At 36.4% G+C, this 21,043-nt stretch overlaps 1 protein-coding gene across 2 annotated transcripts in view; it reads right to left on the minus strand.

Annotated features, from left to right (window-relative positions):
• glra3 (glycine receptor, alpha 3) overlaps nucleotides 1-21,043 on the minus strand; it is a 67,653-nt gene that overhangs the window by 38,792 nt on the left and 7,818 nt on the right. The window lies entirely within an intron of this gene.

A 21,043-nucleotide genomic window follows, 5' to 3' on the forward strand; every position in this document is an offset into this window, starting at 1 on the left:
TTTGTCAGGCATTCTTTCTCTTGATACTGATAAGGAGTAAAAGGAAGTTCTATTGACAGCTGCAGATAAGGGATAATTTATGTCTTGATTATTACCCCAGTGTTGAGAGGCACTATTCATTGTGACTGGATTTTATGTGTGTATGCTGGCTTTTTTGCAGTTGCACCCCTCTGTTCCTCAAAGAGAAATTCACATACAGCAAGCAGTGATAGGCAATGGTTAGGACTAAAGAAATCTACAAATGCTTGCCAGTGAATCTTATTTTGAAGAGGCTGTGGGAAGGACACGCTATTGATCTGTTTGGCTTAATGAAAACACACTGTATATTTTCAAGAATTTGTGGACTTGACATTTCATTGATCTTTTTTTTCCTAAATTAATCAGGAGAGAGATATACTCACCTGGGAGGAAGCTGTGGACGAATATCCATCCATGCTTTTAAACATTTTGCTTTTAAAAACTTTCTTGTTTTTGATTGCAGTTTATTGCATAAGCATAATGCATACATTATTAAATCACAATTGAATTAAATACTTTAATTTTTCTTTAAAAATTAAAGAATTTAATTCTTTAATTAAATTAAAGACTCACCACACTGTTGTACTACATCTAAGGTTGTGAGTTAAGCAGAATATGCCCCTTTTAATAATTAACTTGAATATTATTGAATTTATGTACTGAAAGTACAGTACATGACAATGACCTATTGTTCAATGTAATATGTTTATATATATGTTCATATTTCTCCCACTCCCTGAACTCTTTCCTGTCCAGTTTATGCATACCCAGTCAGTTCTGCTGGGATAATTATCCAGGATAATTTATTAGTCATGCAAACCCCTTTGACACAATCATTATCAATTATCATATGGAAATGAGGACACTGGCGATCTGAAATGTAGTGCACAACAGGCCAGTTTTTGCAAAATATGAAGAAGTCCAGAATTTAATGAGGAAAATCAACAATAATCTGTGACTGTATAATTGTAATGAAGTTGTAATGTAGAATACAGCAGTATGAAAAAACAGAAATAGCATCTGATATGAATATTAATAAAAAAATCAATCATTTGTAAGCATGCAATGTGTTAAAATAAACATTCAAATTTTGAGTGAAAAAAAATATAAGAAATATTTTAAAAAATATATAAGAAATTTTTTTTTTTTAATTAATTCAAATTAATATTAAAAATATTAATATGAATGACATATAAACTAATACATAGAAAATAAGGTAACACTTTACAATAAGGTTCATTAGTTAACTACATTAGTTAACATGAACTAATACTGAACTGCACTTCTACAGCATTTATTAATCTTTGTTCATGTTATACATTATTAATTACTAATACATTATTAAAATCTTGTTAACATTAGTTAATGCACTGTGAACTAACATGAACAAACAATGAACAACTGTATTTTCATTAACTAACGTTAACAAAGATTAGTAAATACAGTAACAAATGTATTGCTTATGGTTAGTTCATGTTAGTTAATACATTAACTGATGTTTAACTAATAAACCTTATTGTAAAGTGTTACCGAAAATAAATAAAACACAAGTAACATCCAGTGTGTGGGGGTTAACATAATGCAAGTGCAATGAACTGAGCATGAACCATGGCTTCATGTAGTGTAATCTGTGACACTTCGACCAAGTCGTGTTTTAAGCAATGTGACAAGATTGTATCTACAGATATGCGTCTTTCTGGCTACTGAAGCGCCTCGTGTTTCTGATGAACATAGGCCAAAGGTCAGGCAGTAAGATTAGGATTAAAAGCATGTGATGCAAAATTACAGCATTACTGACACTCGCTGCTCCGCACCGCAAAATCATCTTGTGAGACAAACACACACATTCACAACTCTGAGGCTGCTTTGCTCAGCACGGATCAGCTTTGCTCACCACTGTTGACACTGACATTCCTCGGAGCGTTCTGTTGCCAGTTTTTTCCACCAGTTTCCTTTTTCTCATTTTTCTATGGCTTTGAGTTCTGTTGTTTTTGTTTCAAAGCTCTGAGACTAAGCAAAACTAGATCAGTTTAGAGCAAAGCAGAAGTGACTTAAGGGGGCTTTAGTGTTTCTCTATATTTGGCTGGAGCAGCATAGAGGATGATGATTTTACTCTTTACCTTTATTCCAAAGCCAACTGCAGAGAGTAAATCACAGTCTGCAATCAAGCAGAAGGACCACCTTTGATATCTTTCCATATCTGGGACTAATATACTGGATTTTGTCACACAGTTGTCTGTTTTCACTCCATTTAGGTCTAAAACCATGTCGTTTAGGGTCGTGACCACCATATACACTGGGGGGACAAGTCCTTCCCCCCAGTTGTTCTATAGAAGCCAAACATGAATTCCAGTGCAATGTTTCAGAGGGGGGTGTTTACAAGTAACCGTTTTTAACTAAAAATGGAAAACTTTTGGCCATTCATATACACAACAACAGCGTTTTGTGGGCCTGAAAACGCAAACGTTTGAACATGAATTTCATCGTGCACGTTTTTGAAAATGATACCATTATTATCTCCAAGTAAACTACAAAAACATGAAATTGTGAAAACAGTGATGTTGTCACAAATCCACTGAAGGTGAGCTGAACTGAAACAATGTGCAGTTTATTTAGATCCCAACATGAACAAAATACAAAGTAAACAATGACGACTTGAACTGGATCTTGAGCTAAACATGAACAGAACTCACCAACAGCAGTACAGGAAACAAAGCTAGACAAGACACAATAGAAACATGAGACTATTTATTCAGAGAGAGCAATGACTAACAAGGAACACCTGCGCATAATCAAACAATGAACCAATGACAAAACAGAACTGAGAAACGAACAGATTACGGCAATCTTTTGTTCATCAGTCAGTAAAATTAATAAAACAGAATTGGAGGTCTAAGTAGGCCTCAAGATCATGAACCAATTTTAGTCAATTGATGTGTCTATTGTAGTTACTATTGTAGTATGGTGTTATTATTTGATGTGGATGTGTATTGATCATAGACTGTATAAAACAATGGACGTAGTGTCCATGCCGTCACCCATAGCTCTCTGAAGAGCATTTTTGAAGCCCAAAGTGGACGGAGCCGGCCGTTGCCATCTTGGCAGCGTGTCACCGCACGTCACTCCCAGACAGCAGACAAACGGCTAGTAGTGACAGCAGCGGCAATCCACCTGCCACTCAAGTGGCCACGCCCTTAAGAAATTTGAGGCTTAATATAATTTAAACGGATGAGTTATAAAAAAAATCACCCCCCTTACAGTTGTCATAAAGGGCAAAATTAGCTATATAGACCAAAACCACTTTTTGTACCAGGCTGTAAACATATTTTTTTTCTGCTGTAAATTTGGCCATTTTAACTTGGGGGTGTCTTTGGGATTGACTCCCTTTTGGAGCCTGTCTCTAGCGGCCAGTCGATGAATTGCAGTTTAAGTCACTTCCGTGTTGGATTCAAGAAAGAGACCGGAAGGTTGCCGCTTGGTATTGATGTGAATTAATGCGAGACAATAAACGCTGTGGGATGTGAGACAATTTTTGGAAGAACTTAGATCAATAAAGTGGAATTGAACTGAATTGAATTGAATTGAATTGAATTGAATTGAAATTAATTGAAACACATGACCTGAACAACCAATCAGGGGTGCATTTCCCAAAGCGAACTATAGTCACAAGTTCCGTCATTACCAATAGAGTTACGATCATAGTTGACTAACAATGCTTTCAGGAAACGCTCCCCAGAACATGACACATACACTGGGAAGCACAAGACATGAGGACAGACCGATTGGCGGCTGACTTAAAGCAGTGCATGCTGGTTAGAAATATTGTCTGACTCGAGACAGCGCTGACGCCATGTGACTGTGACGTATGGCATCAAAGTACCACAAGAGCGATTCGTGAGCAGTCGGCTGAGTCAGTCAGTGCAGCTTCTCCAGACACACCTGTTCCCCGATTGGCCGGATTCACCGCATGACAACAATCACGTGTTTCATGTTTAGAATTTCAGAATAAAAGACATGAACATAAACAAGACCCAAACCAATGTGACAGAAGTCAATGTGCATGTGTATTACGTGTTCAGTCTATAGGCGTGTAATGTTTCTTTACAAAGTACTACTGAACTACTGAAACATTAATCGTATTAGGCATACAATTTAAGTGTGAATGTTTACATATTTAAAAAAACAAACAAAAAAAACAAGACCAAATTAGCATGTGGAATGTTGTCATCATATCCAATGTTGGCATCAGAGCCATCAGTGAGAGAGATCACCCTGATTGGCTTTTTATCTTAGCGAACCACTGTATGAGTAGAAAAACTGTGATAAAAAGTGATGAAAGCAAGCAAATGACAAAGTCAAGAGGGTAAACACAGAAGACTCTAATTTTACAACTTCGTTTTATCTGCGCATTCTAACAAGCAAATATTTTTCTAATGGCATGGCTGTCTGGAATGAAGAAAGTCAAAACTGATCAGCATGATTCATATTCAAAATAGTAAGTAAGTGCTGCTTTGTTTAGGGTTTGTATAGCCACAGTCCTAGTTCTGTTTTTGAACTACTGCTACCTGCAGGTATGGAAAGGTACTTCCTCACACGCAGACCATATGTGCTAGTAGGCCATAGGCTGTGTTTTTGTGGTGTTTAAGTGATTTTGCTGGCTTTTTTTTTTATATTGTCTTGGTTTGTCACATACTTAACCAGCACTGATGTTGCTTGTGAAGCTGACAGAAACTTCTGCATCTGTGTAAAAGCCTCTGGCTATGAGCATTGTGTCTTGTTGGTGGACTTTCCTGACTATGCAGAATTGTGAAGTCAACAGTGCACATCCCACCTTTGCTCCCAGGAGCAGTAAGTAAAGTGCAAACCTCCAATTACCAAGCTCCTTCTCAGCAGAAAGAGCCAAGCTTCCAGCAACATCTCTCTCTCTCTCTCTCTCTCTCTCTCTCTCTCTCTCTCTTTCTCTCCCTCTCTTCGTTGAAACCCTGGTCTAGGCAGAAACATCCCTACCAGAGAAAGCCATAAGCCATGGATTTGCTCTTGCACCCCCTAGGAGGAGTCACCTCTGGGTCCAAATGTCTTACTGGTTTCCTACAATCCCGGATATATTGTCCTTGACACTCTCCCATTCCCTCCCACCAATACCAAAAGAGGCCTTGAGACAGTTACCATGGAAACCACAGGCCAATGAAGCATCAATGGTGGTCAACAGAGCGAAGCAGTCACAGAGGATGCTCATGTTGGAGCCGATCGAAGGGGATTGAGTAGATGGCGTGAATGTTAGAGAATACAGAAGAGAGAATACCGACATCTGTAGATTGCATTCTATCTCAGTGCACTGATTCTGTGACAGAAATTACATTTGGTTAAAGTTAGGGCCTACTCTCTCTTACACAGAGACATAACCTGCCTCTATTCTGGCTTCTGTTGTACTTGTTTAAGTCTAAAGTGATAAAACAAGTTAAAGTTTAATGTAATTATTATACAAAGTAATTATACTGTATATACTGTACTGCAATGTTTGTAATATTTTACAGAAAAAAAATACTGTAAAAATGCTACACTATATGATAATTGGTAATTGTAATTTACCTAACCATATACAGTGAAAAAATGTATATGGTTTAACATTACATTTTATATATTATTACTGTTAAACGCATTGTTTTTCCAAGTAAAAACTATGAAAATCATATAATTTACAGTGAAAACAGTACAACCCAAATTCCGGAAAAGTTGGGACGTTTTTAAATTTGAATAAAATGAAAACTAAAAGACTTTCAAATCACATGAGCCAATATTTTATTCACAATAGAACATAGATGATATAACAAATGTTTAAACTAAGAAATGTTACAATTTTTTGCACAAAATGAGCTCATTTCAAATTTGATGCCTGTTACAGGTCTCAAAATAGTTGGGACGGAGGCATGTTTACAATGGTGTAGCATCTCCTCTTCTTTTCAAAACAGTGTAAAGACGTCTGGGTAATGAGGTTATGAGTTTCTGGAGTTTTGGTGTTGAAATTTGGTCCCATTCTTACCTGATATAGGTTTCCAGCTGCTGAAGAGTTCGTGGTTGTCTTTGACGTATTTTTCATTTAATGTTGCTCTAAAACCTTTATATACCTTTTAGCATTCATAGTGCCTTCCAAAACATGTAAGCTGCCCATACCGTATGCACTTATGCACCCCCATACCATCAGAGATGCTGGCTTTTGAACTGAACGCTGATAACACGCTGGAAGATCTCCCTCCTCTTTAGCCTGGAGGACACGACGTCCGTGATTTCCAACAAGAATGTCCAATTTGGACTCATCTGACTATAGAACACTCTTCCATTTTGAAACAGTCAATTTTAAATGAGCCTTGGCCCACAGGACACAATGGCGCTTCTGGACCATGTTCACATATGGCATCCTTTTTGTATGATAGAGCTTTAGTTGGCATCTGCAGATGGCACGGCGGATTGTTTTTGCCGACAGTGGTTTCTGGAAGTATTCCTGGGCCCATTTAGTAATGTCATTGACACAATCATGCCGATGAGTGATGCAGTGTTGTCTGAGGGCCCGAAGACCACGGGCATCCAATAAAGGTCTTCGGCCTTGTCCCTTACGCACAGAGATTTCTCCAGTTTCTCTGAATCTTTTGATGATGTTATGCACTGTAGATGATGAGATTTGCAAAGCCTTTGCAATTTGACATTGAGGAACATTGTTTTTAAAGTATTCCACAATCTTTTTACGCACTCTTTCACAGATTGGAGAGCCTCTGCCCATCTTTACTTCTGAGAGACTCTGCCTTACATCCCTTTTATAGCTAATCATGTTACAGACCTGATATCAATTAACTTAATTAGTTGCTAGATGTTCTCCCAGCTAAATCTTTTCAAAATTTATTGCTTTTTCAGCCATTTGTTGCCCCCGTGCCAACTTTTTTGAGACCTGTAGCAGGCATCAAATTTTAAATGAGCTCATTTTGTGCATAAAATTGTAAAATTTCTCAGTTTAAACATATTGGCTCGTGTGATTTGAAAGTCTTCTAGTTTTCATTTTATTCAAATTTAAAAAACGTCCCAACTTTTCCGGAATTCGGGTTGTAAAAGGACATTCTCAGAAGTCCTTGCATGATCACATATAATTATATTTTATTTAAATTGCTTAGTTTCTTCTCAGTTTTGTTATAAACAATATGTATATTATTAAAAATATAAATTTTTAATTAAATATATGGTTATAAGTTGTAAATATACAGGCACAAATATGCCGTAGTACCTGAAACTGTCACTGTATTTTTTACAGTGAATTTTTGAATATGACAGCTACTGTTTTTATCGTAAGTTCATATATTTTTCACAAAATAGACTTGACTGTGTGTGAGAATGTTGTATTTATTGCTGACAACATTGCTTTGGTTCAAACTCTCATCAAGGATGAGCCCAATGGCTAATATCATAGCATCAGAAAATGACCTTTGAAAAACTTTAACTGGTTAAAAAAAGATAAAAATGATAAAAGAAAGGGTCAGAATGACAGATAAGTCGAGAGAAGGACAGGGCAGTACTTCAAAGTCTTCACATGGCCACATGAAGGATTGGGAGATGAAGGGGAAGACAAGAGATATTTGAAGAGATAGAAAGAATGAAAGAGACAGATTGACGGAGCATATCAATGATAGAAAGAAACAGGATGGCTAAGATAATTAACTGAAAACACCAGCTCACAGTTCAGTCATTATAAAAGAAGAGTTATAGCTTCACCTTTCCACTGTGACAGCTCTGACTGAATCAAAAGCACTTACAATTCACACATGGTTCACTTCACATTCAGTCCCAGGCAAGAATAAATGCCAGCAGACACCCTATGCTCAAATTCACACGCGACATTCATCCACATAGATTGTATCTGAAAAATGTCAGTTGCTTATTGATAATATATTTAATGGTTTTGTTTTGTTCACTTACACAGATTACAGCAGAATTATAAAATTGCTTTCATGTGCTGCACACATTTATTATTATTGGTTGCGCTCTGCTTTTTGACTGGCACCACACACCAGCATCAGCATCTATACTTTACTGTACTTAATATGAATAACCAAAATACAATGATTAATATTATATAGGTATATATTATTAATTATAGACTTATATTTATATGGCATGTGTTTAATTATGTACTGTACTATATGTATACTACTTTTTAAAAGTTGGTAAGATTTTTTCTCTTATGCTTTCCAAGGCAGCATTTATTTCATCAAAAATATATTGTGAAATATTATTACAATTTAAAATAACTGTTTTCTATTTTAATATAGCCCTATTCTGAAATTCCTGTAATGACAAAGCTGAATTTTCAGCAGCTGTTACTCCTTAGTTTCCAGTGTCACATGATCCTTCAGAAATCATTCTAATATGTTAATTTGGTGCATTTCTTGTTATTATCAATGTTGAAAATAGTTGTGCTGCTTGATAGTTTTGTGGAAACTGTGATGTACTTTTTCAGAATTCTTTAATGAATAGAAAGTTCAAAAGAACAACATTTATTTGAAATAGAAATCTTTCGTAACATTACTGTCACTTTTGCTCAATTAAATCAGTCATTGCAAATAAAAGTATAAATTTCTGTAAATAAAAAAAGTCTTATTGACCCCAAACTTTTGAACAGTCATGCATATGTGTATAATTGAATTAAAATTTTGAAAGAAGGACTTCTTTGTTAAGCATTAATATGTCTTTAAATAGGGAATGAATGAATAATATTTTGTAGGATTGCCTTATACATCTGGTGATTTTTCATTTCAAATAATCAGCTGCTTTTATCAACTTGTTTCACAATAACTATATGCAACCATATAGAGCATATCTTCCATCTCATTACGCCTAACAAGTCTGTGAAATGCGTCCAGTTAGTATGAGGAGAGTATGGCTGCAGTTTTGTTGTCACCCCCTGTAGGCTTCACTCTCATTGGGATGTCATTGCTGTGGGACAAACAACCCGCTCCCCCACCCCTCGTCTGCTTCCCTTAACGTGAATCCACAGCTAAACTGCTGGATCGGTGTGACCTGTCCTGTCAGCATGGTGTTCACTGTGTTGTCTTGCTTTGCTAATGCGAGGAGGCTGGACACAATTTGGCTCCTTTGTTTTCTAGTGGTTCACCTCCTCTGAATGTTGCCCACTGTCACTGTTGTGTTGCATACTTTGTGAGATACTGATTGAACTTGTGTTGTTTAGCTGACGGGCATAGACTGGCCATCAGCCTGAAGTGTGCTGGACTACCTAATGTGTCTTTCCTTATTAAGGTGCTAGTTAGTTTTTTATAGTCAGTGAGTAATGAGTTAATGTGTACAGGAATGTGTTGCCACCCTGTCCCACACAATTTCAGTCTGTATGAGTATTACTGTGACAGCTGCTATTTATCTAAATTAAAAATCCATTGACATCAGCCAGCCAAAATAATACCTCACTCAGAGAGTGTTACGACTGACTGATTCCAGGGATGTGATTTTTACGCTTTCATACAAATTATTAGAAGAAATGTATTGCATTGTATTCTATTTCATGGTCATGGGAAGAAGAAAAAACAGCAACAACAATGGAAGCACATTCTCAGAGCATGTTTGGATACTCACTGTTGTCAGTGAGTCAGGATGTGAGGATAATCCCCAAGTATTCATTAGCTTTTGTGTCATGCATCACCATTCATAAATGAATTGTGTTGTTGTGGATGTTTTGTATTGATTTTCTGGTGGGTCCTTCTAGGAATACTGTCATTGTGATTGACTGAAAAGGCTTTGTCCATCCTGTTTCATCTGATTCCTTTTTTTCTTGAGTGAAATTAAAAGTTGCACTTACATTTAATTATGTAGAAGATTCTTTAATCCAAAGGAATATACAAATGAGAAATGGTGCGAAATAAGCAACTCATCTAACATTCTCTTTTTTTTTTTTTTTTTTTTTTTGAAAACTAGAAACACCTAGTCTACCATTGGTAACTGATTTCCTTAGAGAATTTCTCTAGAGATACAAGCACCTTGTGCTTTGTCAACTGATTGGTTGACTTTTCTGCTAAATTGGATCAAGACTGGAAGCGGTCAGAGACCCTCTCCTCCCCCATTGCTCTCTGATACTAAGCATGCACACCCTTACCAAAATAATGAACAGGGTGTGCTCATGTGTGTCTATGTGTGGTCAACCACAAAATTGGTAGTAAAGATAACAGCAGTTTGGGTGAAATGGCTTCCATTGCTTGAAGGCGGTGGCACATCTGAACAATCATTGTGTCATTATAGTCGCTTAACAAAATTAAAATTCTAGCAAACACAAACAAGAAACCACCATGCTTCATGTCAACATAACTGTCAATTGTAACAATAATTTTCATGCACAATCACAGTGGTCTTTATTCTCATCTATATTCATATGAAACCAGATTATTTTACAGTGCAGGTTCTGCATATGAAATGAGTAATTTGTTGTCTCCCGTATAGACTGCATTCATCTAACTGTAAGCCAGATAAAAACCTGAAATAGAAATGCAGCCTTGCTACTTTTCAACATTATAAAGCCTTACAAAATCTCTTAAATTCAGTAGATCTGTAGATACAAATAAACAAACAAATAAACTGAGTAAATAAATGGGTAAATAAAAATGAAGCAGAAATCCAGAGCACATGGATTCAAACAATGATGAAGACATGGTCGCCTGAGGGTTTCCAGCAGTAATTGGAGCAGATGGAAGTTCAAATGAATATATGAAGCCTTTATTTCTAAAATTAAGAATACTTCTAGTTTGTTTAGCTATCTTACTAATTTCTGTACTTATTTCAGACCCAGGTCAATGAAGCTGTACACTCAAACTATTGTGTTGTCTATTGTAATACTAGATTTTTATTTCTATTATCTTGAATTATACACTACTTTTCAAAAGTTTGTGGTTGGTAAGTTTTTTTGTTTTGTTTTGTTTTGTTTATGTTTTGAAAGAAGGCCATGCTTACCAAGGCACAATTTATTTGATCAAAAATAGTCATATTTGAAAAATTATTACACAGCTGTTTATATTATATTATAACAGCTGTTTTCTATATTAATATAGGCCCTGGATTTTTTTTTAGCAGCCATTACTCCAGTTTTCAGTGTCACATGATCCTTCAGAAATTCTAATATGCTGATTCGATGCTCAAGAAACATCTCCTATTATTATCAATGTTGTAAACAGTTGTTTTGCTTAATATTTTCATGATACATTTATATTAGGATTCTTTCATTTATTTGAAATAAAAATCTTTTGACATTATAAATGTCTTTACTGTCACTTTTAATTACTTGAATGCATCCTTGCAGAATAAAAGTATTAATTTATTTAATAGTAATAAAAAAAATATTACTGACCCAAACCTATGAACAGTATAATGCATAATAAATCTGTGTATGTATGAACACGGAGCTCTTGGAAACCACATTTCCGTGTGTGTTTGTGCACACATGGACAATAAACCTTAATGATTCTGATTTTGAATTTCATTTTATTCGTGGTCTTTATATGTAGTTTGATAGTAAAAAGAAAAAAAAGAAAAGAAAAAGCCTTTCTTCTAGCAATACACAGAAAGCATTATTTCATCCTCCCCCACGTTGGCTTTCCAACTACAATGAATGTAACATGAAGGTGCTTCCAAGACACTCCCCTGGAGTAAGTGCAGAGAAGCATGTGAGGGCAGAGATTATCAATTTAATCAGAGATCAGATAGACACCAGATGATTCTCTGGATGGTGTCTATCAGAAACACTAAATGTAATTCCAGCCAGGCAGAACGTGCTCTCCAGTCTAAGCAGGTAGGAAAAAGGTCAGTTTGCTATAACTGTCAGTGTTGAGCCCTATTCGGACGGGATTAGTTTTACATGGGGAAGTGGAGTAATGTAATTTTACCACAGGACGTCTGTAATATTAATGGCCAATTCGCACGGGATAAGACATTTCAGTAAAACTAGCAGAAGTGGGAGGGGTAACACCGCCGTCACCTCCCCATCGTCATGTGGGTATACGTTGCTTCCTGATACCATGTGCGCAAACACATATAATCTAAATATATAAACTATATATAACAGTTAGGTCCAGTCAAACGATTTATCAATTAAATTCTGATTGGATTCTGATGGTAATAGGCACTTAGCTAAAGCTAAAATTAGTTTTGTGCCTCTGACAAGTGCTTTCGATCTTCTTTTTGCTCTGAATGGTATGTGGAAAATACTTGAGGTTTGCCACAGACTTGTCCCACCACCTATAACACAACTGAATGTTTCTTCAAGGGCTTCCATGCTTGAAAAACACGCGGAAAACTAATTTTAAACAGGAAATGACGGAATTCTACCGTACATATTTACAGCGGGTCTATTCGAACGGGATTAGTATTACCTGAGGTAATTTTTCCGGACCTTTTTACAGAAGGTAAAAGTCGCCGTAATCTTTACTGACATTGTCCGTAATGATTACTGAGATGGCACATTCGGACGGGACTTTGGATTATTTTAATAAACTGCACCTGGGTTCTCCTCAAACTCCAAAAATTCTGCTGTTCATCAGCTCAATCATATAAATAAGACTATTTATGTATGCATTCATTCATTAATTTGTTCATTCATTCATTCATTCATTCTTTATCAAAGTAATTACTATTGTTTGCTCATTCAAAAACCCTCATTGTTTTGAATTTGTGTCATAAAACAGAGGTTGTAATCAAATTTTTAATTACATTTTAAATTATCATATAGTTATATACTTAAAAGAAATTGTCTCCTCAAATAGCTTCAACACAGTTTGCTGCTTTAAATTATGATGAGTAGCTTGTAGCTTGGCACGCTACAGTTTCAAAGCAGCTGCCAAATTTAGAAGACTGTCCTATTTTTCCTAGAGCCACCCTGTGGAGTCTGGGTTTATTGAAATGCGAAAAAACCTGGTTTTAGTGCTAAACAGGTGTGAAAACTCCCTTCCGTGTTTGTCCTCTGGGAGCTCCTCGGCAGGCGATATCTACAGTACTGTATTATGCTATCAGTCAGAACCAAAATATGTTACATGTCTGATTACGCTTTTTCTCTTCTTTACCTAACACATACAGGACAATTGTAAGATGCACCACAACTCATGCCAATGAGAAGAGTTTATTTTGACAATGAAGGTTTACTGTGCTTGTAAATCTGATTTCTTTACCTCCAGGTTATTGTCTCTGTCCAAACCATTTGTATAGCTTATCATTATGTGACAAGTGCTAATGTACAGAAATAATTTGTGTTCCACATGGTGATTTTCTACATGCACTCAATCTTTAGCACTTGTGCCTATTTTGAATAATAACAGGAGACTTTGTCGTTGAGTAAAGAGAAGTCCATACACAGCTTCTATTAAAATTTAAACACTGTTTCTGAGTAATTGCATGTGCTCACCACTTCTCGATGTACTTTAGTTTTACACCACTAACTGAAATGACCAGAGTCCCCTGGGATTCTCTGTCTCATTCTCCATATTTCATGTAAGGACCTTATTTCACTCAGCTAATACGCCAACTGCATGAATCTCTCATTCTGTAGAACACTGAACTGTCCTTTGCCAGATGTTTGAGGTGTGTCTGATAAACACTGCAGCTAACAGTCACTATACTGACAAAATCTATGTAGTTTCTCTGTGACCCAACCTCCAGATCTTTGCCCTTAGCTGCACTTCCAACAGTGTTCTTCTAGTGTTGTGGAATGCAGACCACGGACTGGAGATCTTGAAAGACTGCTAATGAGATTTATAAGATGCGCTGAGAACAAAGAGAAAGAGGAGTTCAGGTATACCTGCTGCCTCTGTAGTCATCATACTGTATGTGTGCTCCTGACATGAAGGCAGCTACCAAAAAAATCTCAGAATTTTGATTCAGTGCGAAAACTAATTTGAAACTATTTTACAAAAATTGACCATATATTATGCTTATTTATGTATTGCAGCACAGTTCTTCTCCACTGAAGGAGGATTCCAAGCCGATCTCATGGGAAAACATGGGAATTTTATGAGGTGACGATTTTGTATGAATTAATACAATGTGAATCGTATGAAAATGCATGTTTTTTCAGAAAAAAAAGAATGAATGAAAGTCCATCCCAAATATAACCATTACTGGGGCATAAGCAGATCATATGAAAACATTAATGAGATTGTACAAATTTATACGAATTAGCCACCAATTTGCCAAAACGTAAAATAGTTACAAATTGCCATGAGATTGTGTTGAAGGAAGTAAACTCCGTTCTGGAACTGAGCTCTTTTGTCTGCATGGTCTCATAGCCTACATGAACTTATATTACATTGAACACACACACATACAGTACTTAACATTCTGTTTCCATCACTAACAATAGACCGATTGTCTGTAGCTCAAAGCTGGACTGAGGATACACTGCATCAATACTCGGATCAATGCAACCACAGACCTTGAGCTCTGCTAAGATCTGCACCTTTCATCTCCATCTTCTAATGTTACATCTTTTTTGTGCACATACACAGACAGACACACACACACAATGCAGAGATATAATTTCAGCAAAACTTATAAAGCCTCTATGTCCACTAGAAGAAAAAGTAGTGCTATTGGGCAAAAAGAAATTTTTGTAAGCAGCAAGCTTTTTTAAAAAAAATATGTACAGACCTCTTAAAGGGGCATGATAATGAAAAAATAATTAGATTATAGGAAAAAACTTATTTGAATGCTTTTGCGTTCGTTCGCAAAAAATGTATTTATTAAACTGAACGAATGATTAATTTGTGGTGGTAATGATATATATATATATATATATATATACACATATATACAGTGGGTACGGAAAGTATTCAGACCCCCTTAAATTTTTCACTCTTTGTTATATTGCCGCCATTTGCTAAAATCATTTAAGTTCATTTTTTTTTCTCCTCATTAATGTACACACAGCACCCCATATTGACAGAAAAACACAGAATTGTTGACATTTTTGCAGATTTATTAAAAAAGAAAAACTGAAATATCACATGGTCCTAAGTATTCAGACCCTTTGCTTAGTATTTAGTAGAAGCACCCTTTTGATCTAATACAGTCATGAGTCTTTTTGGGAAAGATGCAACAAGTTTTTCACACCTGGATTTGGGGATCCTCTGCCATTCCTCCTTGCAGATCCTCTCCAGTTCTGTCAGGTTGGATGGTAAACATTGGTGGACAGCCATTTTTAGGTCTCTCCAGAGATGCTCAATTGGGTTTAAGTCAGGGCTCTGGCTGGGCCATTCAAGAACGGAGTTGTTGTGAAGCCACTCCTTCATTATTTTAGCTGTGTGCTTAGGGTCATTGTCTTGTTGGAAGGTAAACCTTCGGCCCAGTCTGAGGTCCTGAGCACTCTGGAGAAGGTTTTCGTCCAGGATATCCCTGTACTTGGCCGCATTCATCTTTCCCTCGATTGCAACCAGTCGTCCTGTCCCTGCAGCTGAAAAACACCCCCACAGCAAAATGCTGCCACCACCATGCTTCACTGTTGGGACTGTATTGGACGGGTGATGAGCAGTGCCTGGTTTTCTCCACACATACCGCTTAGAATTAAGGCCAAAAAGTTCTATCTTGGTCTCATCAGACCAGAGAATCTTGTGTCTTGCACTGAGGAGAGGCTTCCGTCGGGCCACTCTGCCATAAAGCCCCGACTGGTGGAGGGCTGCAGTGATGGTTGACTTTCTACAATTTTCTCCCATCTCCCGACTGCATCTCTGGAGCTCAGCCACAGTGATCTTTGGGTTCTTCTTTACCTCTCTCACCAAGGCTCTTCTCCCCCGATAGCTAAGTTTGCCCGGACGGCCAGCTCTAGGAAGGGTTCTGGTCGTCCCAAACGCTTTCCATTTAAGGATTATGGAGGCCACTGTGCTCTTAGGAACCTTAAGTGCAGCAGAATTTTTTTTGTAACCTTGGCCAGATCTGTGCCTTGCCACAATTCTGTCTCTGAGCTCTTCAGGCAGTTCCTTTGACCTCATGATTCTCATTTGCTCTGACATGCACTGTGAGCTGTAAGGTCTTATATAGACAGGTGTGTGGCTTTCCTAATCAAGTCCAATCAGTATAATCAAACACAGCTGGACTCAAATGAAGGTGTAGAACCATCTCAAGGATGATCAGAAGAAATGGACAGCACCTGAGTTAAATATATGAGTGTCACAGCAAAGGGTCTGAATACTTAGGACCATGTGATATTTCAGTTTTTCTTTTTTAATAAATCTGCAAAAATGTCAACAATTCTGTGTTTTTCTGTCAATATGGGGTGCTGTGTGTACATTAATGAGGGAAAAAAATGAACTTAAATGATTTTAGCAAATGGCTGCAATATAACAAAGAGTGAAAAATTTAAGGGGGTCTGAATACTTTCTGTACCCACTGTATATATATATATATATATATATAATATATATTGTATGTCATCTCCATACATTGGAGTTCTATTTTGTTCCCCTGAAAAATGTTTGATCACAAAAGCAGTGAAATATAGATTTCTCTCCCTCCACTGAAAAGTATATTTATAAAGAGATCATAAAAAAATATATATTAATCTAGCATTTTGAGTGAATAGACTTTCAATTGAGGAATACAAATCTCATAGATTTTATTGAAAAATATCTCTGTTTGTGTTTTGAAGGGGAATGTGTCACATATGTTTTGTTTTGGCTTAGTTTTATTGTTTTTGTTCTTTTTTTCTGTGACCTAGTTTCCCAGTGTGCTTGAATCATGATTCTGTTCACCTGTCAATTAATCATCTCATTTGACAGTCTTTGGCTGTCCTGAAATCGCCCCCTATACCCTTAAATTGGGCTCTATTTGAGGGGACAGCCATTTGTAGTGGCACCCGAAACCATAGTGGACGTTACCAAGTGCACTCATTCAATCCCACAATGCACCGCAATAACCAGTGTACAACCGATGTACACTCAACGGCTAGAGAATACCCATAATGCACTGTGAGAGTCGTGCCGCGAGGCGAATTAATTCCCGCATCTGACCAGAAGATTGTGCCCGCAGCTGAATCTTCCATCCATCCACTTCCTATTGTGGCTTTAGCATAATGTCATACAGGTATAAATTTATGTTTACTTGATTATTAAATTGTTTAATTAAGGTGTATACATGCTAGTTTTCATGACAGAGCTCAAGATACATTTTTTCATCACTACTGGAGCCGTCAGTTTGCTAAGTTTCAAATGATTATTAAACAGCAAGCACAAATGTAAAAGTGGCAGCCCTGTCCGAATTCACTCACTCATTTTCATTCACTCCTCCAAGTCAACTATATTAGTGGACTAATATAGGGAATAGTAAATAAGGGGGTGATTTCGAACACAGCTTGTGTATTTGTACTCATTGTTTTGTTCAGTTTTTTTTTTTTTTTTTTTTTTTTTTTGTCAGTTCTCGTCTAAATTAAGTGGTTGTGTTATGTTTCTCCCCAGCGACTTTCTGAGTTTTTAGTTTGTGGATTTAAATAAAGGCTGTTTTGATTTTCTATTTGTCGGGACAGCGACAGTGGCTCAAGCTGTAATCTGCTCAGGCTGGTGTAGATACATGCACAATTCACTATTTGTGAATTTGGCTTTAGTTGTTGCATCACTGCAACACAAGATTTAAAAAAGCATGTCCCTGAAATTTCACAGTGGTCTTCAAACCTACAGCATATTCCCAAGCCAAGAATAGCTCTTATCAAATTAACACAGTTCCGTACTTCTAGTTTTTGTACCATCTTACAAGATGTACACTTCACCCTGGTTAGTCTGTTAGTGTTTATTGTCAAGTCAAGTGGAAACAGGAAACAAGTTAAGTGGACAGGGAAGAGCTCTCCCGCAAGCCCAGCCGAGAGGTATTTTTATTGATGGAGTAGATGCAGCTTTACTAAGCATGAGCTGAGAAAAACAGGAACTTACACTCCACAGTATGTGACAGTAGTGACACTGATGTGTGACAGAGGTTTGCGCTTCACGCATCAGCTGGCAACTTAAATGTCACAGTTATAGCTTATTTTCGTCACTATACTGTATGCAAACTGTGACCAGCATACATAACTCAGGTAACAGCTCCCATCCTTGGAGCTCTTTTTTGCTGTACGTCACCACCACACCAATACTTCATCACTTGCTAAGTGGCATAACTGCTGAGAGATAATATTAATGGTGTTTGTTGTGACGTTTATGAGGAATCACATAGGGATTTTAAGAGCTTTTTGTACAAAAAACATACTGTATATTACTGTTCAAAACTTTGGGGTATAATTTAAAGAAATTAATTTTACTCAGCAAGGATGCATTAAATTCATACATAATATTATAATAGCAGCACAACTGTGATAATAAGAAATGCTTCTAGAGCAAAAAATCATCCTATTAGAATGATTTCTGAAGGATCATGTGACACTGAAGACTGGAGTAATGACTGCTGAAAATTCAGTGTTGCTATCACAGGATTAAATTACATTTTAAAACACATTAAAATGAAAAACAATTTAATTTATTGCAGTTTAAATATTTCCCAATATCACTGTTTTTACTGTACAATGTAAACCCGAATAAGTTGGGCTAACTCAAAAAATTTGAGGTAATCAGTTACATCAATTTTTTTGAGTTATGATTCCCAATTTTAAGTAAGCAGAACTATCAAGTTTTGAGTTTGTAGTACTCATGCATGTTAATTGCTCCTAATTCAAAGTATAGTTAGCTAACTTATACATTTTGATAGCAATTAACTTAAAATATTTAGTTAATTAACTTTTTATTTTGAGTTCTTGCAAATCAAATGAGTTATTTACTTCACTGTAAACCCTAATAAGAAAATTCAGAAAATGCCAACTTGTTAGTTTGTTAACATGTTAACAATAGCATGGTATAGCACTTACTGAATGAGTACAGCTACTTAAAACATGTAACTTACTTGCTCTCAAACCAAGCAGCATGCGCCACTTGTCACCATGATGGTAATGCTCCAAAAAACACTTCTAAATTAGCATAACAAAACAATCACTACTAAATCTCCCTTACCATTAATCTTGCGCAAAATAACATTATATAACACTTAATTTTAGCATTTACTCTCCCTTTCGAGTGCCATGGGCAAAGCATGCTGGGAAATAGAAATCCCAGCCCAGTTTCAGTTAAACTTAAGTTAGTCTAAATTAAAAGAAATTAGATAATACAACTAAAAACAATGAAACAGTTCAGTTTACTTGAAATATGTCAGTGCTGTCAACTAAGAAGAAAAAAAAACCTCTAAATACTCATAACAGTTAATTTAACTGAACTAATTTGTTCAATTTAAGTTTGTCCTACTCAAACCAATTAAGTATTTTGAGCGTTAGGGTTTACAGTGTATTTTTGATCAAATAAAGAAAAGCCATGGTGAGCATGAGACATAAAAAAATAAAATAAAAATAAAAACTTACTAACCCCAAACTTTTGAACACTATAGTGTATTTGGTGTGAAACTTTCACGTTATGAAGATTTTTTTAGGGCACCAAACTATGATGAAACATCATGCAAATTTAAATTCTTTTTCAAATGCTTATATCATATAAACATTACAGTTTGTTGAGTACTCTCGTGTTTGACTTAGTGTTCCCTCTTGCCTTTCAGAGAATGAAGTGTCAGATGTTTTATTTGAATAAGCATTCAATATATATTTTTAATCATTTTTTATGTCAAAATTTGTTCTTTTGGTTTTAACCTGGCATTTACTTAGATCTTACTCCTTGACATTTTCCTCATACATAAAAGCTTTATGAAAACTTAAACATTTTAAGCTGCTTACAGAGGCCTCCCTCTGTTCTGAGTCTTTCTACAGCTTTCAAAAACTCTGACGAAAGTATTCAAGAGAAACAGGGCTGGCAGAATAACTCAAAGCGCAATCAATGCTTTGTGACAAAATCTTATCAATAATGCAACAGGAGCTACCTAATCTGCCTTTTACAATACGTAAACTGGCACAGGAGGCAGAGGAGTGAAACAGGCTCAAAGAAAAGACTAAAATACCCCTTGAAGGCAGAGAAAAAGAGAGCATTAGTGCTTTTGGAAGCCAAATGGTTTGTTAAAGAATTGAGCCGGTTGGTCCTAATGCACACGGTGAAAGGTACACGGGCAGAAAACAGAAATGATGAGGTGCTCTTCCCGCTTGGGGGTGAGCCGCTCTCATCTATTGGAACATTCCGCTCCAATGAGCGTTTCAGCAGATGACAATGAAAGCGAGAGCAGTGCAAATATGAACAAACATCTGGCTTTGCATTGTGCGTGTGTGTGTGTGTGTGTGTGTGTGTGTGTGTGTGTGTGTGTTTGTATTATCTTCAGTTATCAAGAGACTCTCTTATTAATGTGTCATGTCACAGAAAGTGATTTTTTTTTTTTTTATGTTTTATTAAAATTAAAAGTTGTATCTGTTCATTTTATTTAATGTACCTGAGCTAACATGAACTAACAATGAACATTCTTTATTAATGTAACAAATGTATTTCTCATTGTTAGGTAATGTTAATTAGTGCATTAACTAATGTTGACTGATGGGACTTTATTGTAAAGTGTTATTATTTATGTAGTTTTACGTCACTCCTTTTTAACACCTCTAACTGCCTATCATTGAGAGAAAATCAGACACATGCAATAAAGATCATATAATGTAGTATCAGTTTTTATGGATGCATCTGATTCCCTGCATTGTTAGTGACAGAATATTATAGGTATTTGAAATCTGTATTTCTAGGCATATAACACTTTAAAAAGAATAGTATACGTCTGTAAATTTTTGGTGGGTGAAGTGTGAGACATGTCTTTCTCTTGGAGCAGATGACACAATGATGCACGGTGACCTACGCTGTCTTTGGTCCAGTGCTGATATTAGTCTGTCCTTGTCTAGTCAAGTTATTTGAATTGGCACTGGCAGAACTGCTGCCACAAAAAAAAAAAGTCCCTAAATAAACAGACAGCGTTGACAAAGTGACAAACTCTGTCTTTCTCTAATTCATTACGCATG

Source organism: Ctenopharyngodon idella, chromosome 1 (assembly GCF_019924925.1).
Source record: "Ctenopharyngodon idella isolate HZGC_01 chromosome 1, HZGC01, whole genome shotgun sequence".
Taxonomy (NCBI): Eukaryota; Metazoa; Chordata; class Actinopteri; order Cypriniformes; family Xenocyprididae; genus Ctenopharyngodon; species Ctenopharyngodon idella.